This window comes from Myotis brandtii, unplaced genomic scaffold (assembly GCF_000412655.1).
Source record: "Myotis brandtii unplaced genomic scaffold, ASM41265v1 scaffold1093, whole genome shotgun sequence".
In the NCBI taxonomy this organism is placed as follows: Eukaryota; Metazoa; Chordata; class Mammalia; order Chiroptera; family Vespertilionidae; genus Myotis; species Myotis brandtii.
This window is the reverse complement of record NW_005353721.1, coordinates 528,214-536,923: the sequence shown is the minus strand read 5'-3', so window position 1 is coordinate 536,923 and position 8,710 is coordinate 528,214. Positions and strand designations below refer to the sequence as shown.

At 45.5% G+C, this 8,710-nt stretch overlaps 1 pseudogene; it reads right to left on the bottom strand.

The window, feature by feature from the left end:
* Positions 1 to 2,336: 2,336 nt before the first annotated feature.
* Positions 2,337 to 5,673, bottom strand: LOC102256629 (annotated as a pseudogene).
* Between the last annotated feature and the right edge of the window lie 3,037 nt (positions 5,674 to 8,710).

Sequence of the window (8,710 nt, the reverse complement as noted above, 5' to 3'; positions counted from 1 at the left end):
TGATCCTCACCTTGGTCCCCTTCAGCCAGATGCTAAGGACTAAGTTTTATTGCTCAGTTGACAGGGTCTCAGGTCACAAGCTCAATCTCTTCTCTCATTATTAAGTCCCTCTACTTTGCCTGCTGTTAGCCTAGATTTTCCTTTTTATTTGAGGCTGAGCCAGTCTTCAAACTTCTTAGAAGTTTGCAGAGAAGATGGCAGAGAAGAAAATACTCTTTTTCTTAACCCACTGAATGCCTATTGAATGTCCTGACCTTCTGCTGATATCTGGCAATCCCTAAGGCCCTGGGCCATCCTATCCTGACCTCCCAGGTCAGACAGGTGAATCTTGTTCTTAGGTTCCCCTTGGCCTACTCAGAGTTCTTCCTGCTCAGAAAGTTGCTCTTGTTTCTACCAAGGCCTATGTGCCTTCTCATTGGGTTGATGTTTATGTTTCCTGAGAGTCTGAGTGATTTTGAACCCAATACAGAGAAGGACTAATGTCCCAGGAGGGAGATATCCCAAACTCAACTCTTCAGGTGACTCTGAGCTGTTCCTAGCTCACATTTCTCCCCAGCTCCACTTAAAAGCTTTGTCATGGTCACTTTTGGAGTTCCTGGTATCTGTGGTAGGCAGCATCCTAAAATGCCTCCCAGTGTGCCTCTCACCTGTATAGTCGCCTCCCCGTTGAGTGTGGTTGGAATCTGTGAATATAATGAGATATCACTTCTGTGATTATTTAGAGTATATGGCAAAAGGGAGATATCACTTCTGTGATTATTTAGAGTGTATGGGGTCCCATACATTTGTGCACCAAGCCTCTAGTATGTATATAAGATCTTTGGTTAATTTCTTCCCACCCTCTCTCCTCTCCCCGAATCTTACCACATACGCCCTTCAAAAGCGGATTTTTCTCCAGCTGGTTGCAGAAGATCAAGTAATAGAAAACCAAGCATGAAGAGGATTTGTGCCATTGCTGGCTAAAAGATTGAGGGTGCTGTGTGGTAAGGAATGAGGGCAGCCTTCAGGAACTGAGCGCTGCCATTTCCACCACCTGGTAGGCAGCAGGAGATGGGGCCCTATAACTGCGAAGAACTGCGTCCTGCCAACATCCTGAATAAGCTTGGCAGCCGATTCTCTTCCAAATCCTCCAGATGAAAGCCCAGACTGGCTGAGACTTTGATTTTGGCCTTTAGAGACCTTGAACAAAGAACCCAGTTGAGCCTGCACAGACTTCTGACCTATAGAACTGTGAGATAACCATTATTAACAGTCATTTTAAGCTGCTAAATTTTGGTAATTTCTTACACAGTAATAGAAAATAAATACAGTATTTATAAGAGATAATCCACTTGACACCTTTTTTAAATCTTTGCCTGAGGATTTGTTTTTATTGATTTTAGAGAGAGAAAGGGAGAGAGAGAGTGTGAGAACCATCAGTGTGAGAAAGAAACATTGATCCATTGCCTCCTGTATGTGCCTTTACTAGGGATTAACCACAGCCTTTTTGGTTTATGTGATGATGCTCTAACTGACTGGGCCACCTGGCCAGGGCTGTACATCTGCTATTTAAAATCACAAAGCTGCAAAAATGGCATGACTGTATATATATTTATATACTAGAGGCCTAGTGCACGGTTTCGTGCACCGATGGAGTCCCTTGGTATACTAGAGGCCCAGTGCACGGTTTCGTGCACCGATGGTGTCCCTTGGCCGGCCTGTGCCCTCTCTCAATCTGGGACCCCTTGGGGGATGTTGGAGAGCCAGTTTCAGCCAGGCACTCCAGGATGCACCAGTGGGGTCCCTTGGCCTGGCCTGTGGGGATGGGGCTGAAACCGGCCCGGTGCATGGATTCTTGCACTGGTGGTGTCCCATATATCTGCGCACCAGGCCTCTAGTATGCATATCAGATCTTTGCTTAATCTCTTTCCACCCTCTCTCTTCTCCCCTTCCCTCTGGCTATGAAGGTGCTGCCGAGCTGTGGCTGCAGTCTACTGTGTAAGGACCCGAAAGCAGGCAGGTGGGGCTGACACTTAGCATGGAGAAGGAGCCCATTAACCAGCTCTGAGGAGCCAACAGGTATAGAGTAACTACTGCACACCCAGGGAATAGTTATCTAACCACTGTGCCCTGGCTTGGGCTTGGGTCACAAATTCACCCCCTGGAGGAGCACAGTGTTTAGAGTGATCATAGGCTCTTGTAGGCTCTCAGAGACCCCATTTCTCCCAGCTCTGGGAGCTCCCCTGTTTTCTTCCTTGGGAGAAAGATCACAGACTAAAGGGTGAAGAAGTCTCCTGATGCCTGGCTCCCCAGCTCCCAGTTCCTACCCAAATACCCCTCTCCCAGAGCCAAGGTAGTCAGATGCTCAGTATCATCTGGAAGGAAGTCTTACTTCCTGTTGGTTTCCTCATGCACAGTTGAATGGTCCTGTTGTAATAACGGTGTAAGTGGCCTTCTCACTCCCCTCCTTTTGCAAGGTCAGCTGTACCTCCTGCAGAGTGTCTGAGTATGTGCTCCTTATGGCGATTTCCACTTGCCAGCCACAGTGCACTTCTGTCCTGGCCTCAATGTGTTCTTGCCCCTGGGCAGTCATCAGAGGGGCTTCACAGCATCAGTTTGCTTGATGCTTCTCTTCAGCTGATGAGAAAGAGGCAAGGGAGCCCAGGTCAGCCTGTGGTCTTTGAGCATTGACACCGAGGCACACCTGTGTCACTGGGACTGGTCAGGTGACTGGAATGGGAAAGAAGGAAGGGAAATGCTTCATTCTGTTGGAGGGGAAACCATGTAGACTCAAAAGAACAAGAGCAATAGGAGGTTTTCTTACCTGCAGTAAGATGATGTCCTTGGAGAGGTTCTTATGATTATAGTCTGGGTGGTGGATGGCTCTTTTTACCAGAAAGTACTGCTGGGTCTCCTCCTTTTCAATGTTGTGGGCCCCCAGGGTGACATTGATTGACCTGCACAAGCAGCAGAGGGTGTGAGTTTGGGGGGCAGGTAGAGTCAAAAAAGATAAGCCCAGGAGCTGTGAAGGGCAGGTGATAGCTGGGGCAGGGCAGGGCTGCAAACAGGAGAAATCGAGGCCACAGGGGACAGTGGCTGAGTGATTCTGCTTCTCAGTGACATTGAGGTTAGGGAGCTGGGAGTTCTCCCTGGGCCTCAGGAAATATGAAATTGCTTGCATTTTCATTTTGACCCTAAATCATGAGTTCATGGTCCACCACTGCTTTATTTGCTCAGTGTGATCCTTTTCTTCCCAACTATGTTACTTGCTGTCACCTCTGACCCTCTGAGCCCAAAGCTTTCCTGTTCTATTTCTCGGCCTCTCATTGCTCTGCCATGATCTCAGAGAGCTCCTCTGATGAGGTCTCATGGGCTTGAGATACCTGGAGCCTGGGGAGCTGCCCTGGGCTGCAGCTCCTGGGATAAAGGTCAGGGTCCCTGTAGGGGTCTCAGGAGCTGTGGCCTGGCTGCAGCCTCTTACCTTCCATTGCAGTGAGCAGCTGTCAGAACAAACTTATTTACCACAAAGACACCAGCACACCAGGACTCCTTCTTACCTTTAGTAAGTCATGTAGGGATGGGAGTAGGGCTTGGCTTTGTGTCCCTCAATGATCTCCCCTGAAGGAAAAGTGTTTTGCACTTGTGTGCCCCCACTAAGTCTACCAGGCAGGCATGAGCTTGATGACTCAGAGGGTTGAGCATTTGGGAGCCTGGCTGGGAACGGAAAGAGCAATAAGCTGGGCCTGTGACTTTGCTGCCACATAGTTGTAGGTGAGAATTCTGGTCTTAGGGACAGAGAAGGCCTGGGGGCTCCTGAAAATTCCTCTCCAGACTTCGCTTGGTGTTGGGTGAGCTTCTGAGGTCCCTGTGGTGCTGTGATGTCCAGGGCAGTGCACTTTTCAGTGTCCAAGACTTAAGTTTAGGGGTCTAGATGTTGCAGAGCTGTCATAGGGCCTGTCATGTGGGGAGTTGCCCGTGTTTGTTGAGTGCTTGAAGGGATGGCCCCATTGGGCCTCTGGAGGAGTAATAAAAACAGAGTTTGAGAAAGGACCGAGGGGCCTTGAGATGGAGCAGAGGAAGCAGCAGTCTTCTGGGGACAGTGACACCACCAACTCTGGCATAGCTGAGCTCTGGACTTTTCTCCTAAGCAGACCTTGAGGACAACACCTGTCTCATCACACACATGGAAGCCAGGACTGCTCTTCTCTCTGCAGTTCCCAGCCTCTGCCATGCACTTCTAGGACAGTTCCACTCTCCACATGGCACAGGTAAGGCCTGGCGAGAGCACTGCACCCCCCAGCTTTTCTTGAGAATAGGCTTCTGCTCTGACATTTCTGCCTGTTGCTCATCCAGCATCATGTGTGGGGATCTGAGATGGGATGGGAGCTGGGCTTCAGAGATTCCTGGTGGAGAGCTGGATCAGGGATGTGCAGAAGGGCCAGGAGGTCTGTGCCCACTGTGGGATGGGTTGGGCTTGTGGGGATGGTCACAACTGCTTCTGCTGACGGGAGTAGGAAAAAGGCCAGAAAGAGCATGAGCGGGGTTGGCTGAATCTTCCCAGGAAGCCTGCCCAGTTGGAGCTGCTGGTGTTTCTCTGCGCTCTCTTTTAGCTCTCAGAAAAGGAACAAGGTAGGGATAGGCTTTGTGACCTGAGTCCCCCCTGGTTTTGTAGAGCTTCATCCCCAAAGGCTTTCTATGAAGCATCCCCACCCCCAAGCCTCCTGCCTGATGATGGTCTCTGTGTGGTTGTGTGAGGAGTATGCAGTGACGACATCAGTACCCACAGCTGTTGACTCAGAGCAGACACCAGAGCAGACTCCAGCCCCAAACAGGAACCCAAGGGTGCAGGTGGGGACTGTAGGATGTGGTATTGGCCAGTGGAGGTACTGGAGCCCAGAAACCTGAGTCCCCAGTGAGAGAACCCCCAGTGCCTCATCTCTATGCTACTAAGTCCTTCAGGATAATTTATTTCACGCATCTGTGTCTAGGCCCTCCCATATCCTATAGGCCAAATATATTGGAGATCTATCTCCTTCCTTAGAGAACTGACCATCTGTTGGGGGAGACTGAAACATCATGGAACAGAGTACCATATGGGAAGGGCCATGGTAGAGTGATGCATGAGGGAGTAACAGAGCATGGCCACCATCTACTAAACCAACATAGCAACACATTGATCATTACATTTTCCTTCTCAGGGCATATTTAACATCTTTTAATGCTCAAATGGTTAGAACAGTAAGTCCATCTGTTAGAGAATTGCACGTGTGGAATTTCTTCATTGCTAGTGGGAGTAGGGTTCTTGGGACCCTGCTGGAATAAGTATTTTCAGAGAACCCCATGGGAGGATGAGATGTGGTAGAAAGCTTTATTTGCATGAAGTTATATCCCTTGGTTTTAAAGTCCCATTTCCCTTACATCAGTCCTGAAAGGGTGCAGCCTTTGCCATTGTCCAAAGTTTCCATTCCAATGTGGAGCTGGGTCTGGCACTGCATCGGGCTAGTTCCCAGTCCCTCAGACCATCATGTGTTGTGTCCACATGTCTGTTGGCCAGATGGGTGTGTTCAGAGTATGAGAGCCTTGTAGGGCATGTGTCAGGTGCAAGCAGCAAGAGAAGGGCAAGAGGGCCAAAGAGGGAACTCCCTTTGTTCAGGAGCTTCTGTAGCTTAGCTTTTGTACCCTTGCTATTGCCATGCCTATTCTGGCCAATGACCTGCTCTCAGGTGTGACTGGCAGGTAATCACATTTCCTGTGTCATTCAGACCTTACTAGGCAGGCATCTGTGCTTTCTTTGTTCAATCCCTTCCCCCAGGATTTGCAGGAAACAGACCTGGAGAGTGTGAAACTGCAGCTTCCTGACACAAATGGCATGTCTATATTATCTGGCTTTCTTTTTGCTCTTTTCCTGTTAATTAATTAATAACCAAGTTAATTATAATGGTATCACATCTATTTTATTTGTGTTTTAAACAAAATCCTGCTATTGACATGTATTGGCCTAGAGTAATAAATCACTGTGGCCATAGAAAAAAGAGAATATAGTATAAGATTTTATTAGTACCTTAGTATTTGGGGTAACTTTAATTTATTGTTACTTATATTTTTCCAACACTTAATTTTGTTTTAAAGACATGAGTCTAATTTTAAAGCAAAAGGAAACAGAACCTCTGCACATGTGGTAAAGGGGAGTAAAACCTATGCCTCCAATGATCTGAACAGAGATTTGAGGAAGTGATTTCACTACCAGTGACCTAGTGACCTAGGATTTCATGCTAACCTTCCCACTAAAACAAATTAAAACAGACTTTTTAAAATGTCTAACAACTGTCAAAACCTTAAAGAAATGCCAATGCAGGAGTGATTGTCAGGCCCAAACTATAGGAATACTGGGAGTCCAGTTAGATAGCTATTTATCTGAGGGTATTTGCTCAACTCCAAACCTTTGAACCTAAGTTTGATGACCATATAAAGTTAGGGCCTTAAGCTTGTGTTATCATGATGGATGTGTACCAAAGCAGCTCGCAGAATCAAATACAAATCTAGAGAAAATTCATTTAATTCCAGATTAGAACCTCACCTGAAATTATTTTGTAAATCTATGTAAAAGGCTAATATGCAAAGTGTCCCCTCGGGGGTTCGACCTGGAGACTGGGAGTTTGATTGCTCACTATTATGTGCCCTGACCACGAAGGAGCGGCACAGAACGAAGGAAGGCCCCGGCTGGCAGCTGGAGAAGAAAGGCCCTGATCACCAGCCAGGTCTAGGGACCCTACTTGTGCATGAATTTTGTGCACCAGGCCTCTAGTATAATTATAAACATATGGTCAAATGTAACCAAGATCAACAGGCAAACAAAGAATTGACTAAGAAACAATGACAATGAGACCAGCAAAACAAAAACAAAAACAAAACAAAACAAAACAAAAAACAACTACTTTAAATATGGGGACAATATTATTTGTATAATCTGATAGAGATTACAAAACAAGTATGTGGGGTCAACGCCTGAGGGCTCCCAGTATGTGAGAGGGGGCAGGCTGGGCTGAGGGACACTCCCCCCCGCCACCCAGTGCACGAATTTTGTGCACCGGGCCCCTAGTCTATATATATAAAAGGTTAATATGCAAAGTGTCCCCTCGGGGGTTTGACCGGGAGACCGGGAGTTTGATTGCTCCCTATGATGTGCCCTGACCACAAGGGAGAGACATGGAATGAAAGAAGGCCTGGCTGGCAGCTGGGGAAGAAAGGCCCTGAAAACCAGCCAGGTCTAGGGACCCTACTTGTGCATGAATTTTGTGCACCAGGCCTCTAGTATAATTATAAACATATGGTCAAATGTAACCAAGATCAACAGGCAAACAAAGAATTGACTAAGAAACAATGACAATGAGACCAGCAAAACAAAAACAAAAACAAAACAAAACAAAACAAAAAACAACTACTTTAAATATGGGGACAATATTATTTGTATAATCTGATAGAGATTACAAAACAAGTATGTTGAAATAAAAACAAGCTTTAAAAGAGTTGCAGGGAACATAAACATTTTAAAAGAGACATACCATTGGAAAAATGAACTAAATACAATTTTTAAAGTGAAAAACATAATAACCAAAATTAAAGTCACCGTGAATAAAGTAATTACAGATTAAAAGAAGTTGAAAAGAGAATTTCTAACCTAAAGTAGCTTAGAAATAGGTGCCAATAATGGAGCACAGTGAGGCATAAAGACAAAATATAGAAAATAATAGAATTAGAAGGGTGAACATGTGTTTAATTGAAGCTCCTGAATAAAAAAAAAAGGAAAGGGATAATGAGATAGTTGCTGAGATTTTTTCAAAACTGATGAACAACATCCAATGACAGGTTAGGAAATGGAGTTAAAATTAAAGTAAAATAATAAAAAGAAATTCACACTAGAAATCAATGTCATAAGCAAAGGCTGAAATCTTAAGAAAGAGAGATTAGTAGAGAAAGAAAGATAACTTTCAAAGAATGGTGATTAAAGGCTGAATTCTCAACAGCAACAATGAGTGAAGGCCACCCAGGAAAAGGCAACTTCATAATCCTTTGGCAAGATTTTTAGACACATCCTATAAATTGATTAGTAATGGTATAGAAGTTATGAATAGCTGATGAAAGAATGAGCATATATAAGACACACTGACCAACAAATGCAGATTACATACTTTACAAACACATATAGAATATTGACCATAGATTAGGCCATAGGTTAGATCTTAAAAAATGTTTAGAGACTTAAAATTATACACCAAGGTTATTAAGCTAGAAGCTCATAACATGAATATGGGTAGAAAATTCTTATATTTTTAAAAGTAAAGATATAAACTGTCATGAGTCAAAGTCGAAATCATGGGACTTAATATGGCTGCGGTCTAACCAGTGCCCTTGCTCCCAGCCAGAGACTGGATTTACAGCTAAAATATTGTGCACTCAGCTTGAAAACAAAAACACAAACACAAGAGAAGTATAGCTGCTTGGATGCATTTTGTCTAAGGAGCACTGAGGAAACATGGAGAATGGTAAGAGAGGGGGAATCATAAAAGGAGGAGCCCCCCTGGAGCTGGTGCTCAGCTGGGAGGCCCAAGTGACAGTGGCTACAAAGCTCCCTCCCCTTGGGAGTGTGGCCTGGCATCCAAAGTGTGGATATCAAGCCCGAATAGCAGCAAAACGGGAAGCAGAGGCCCTGCAGCATCAGGAAAAAGGATCC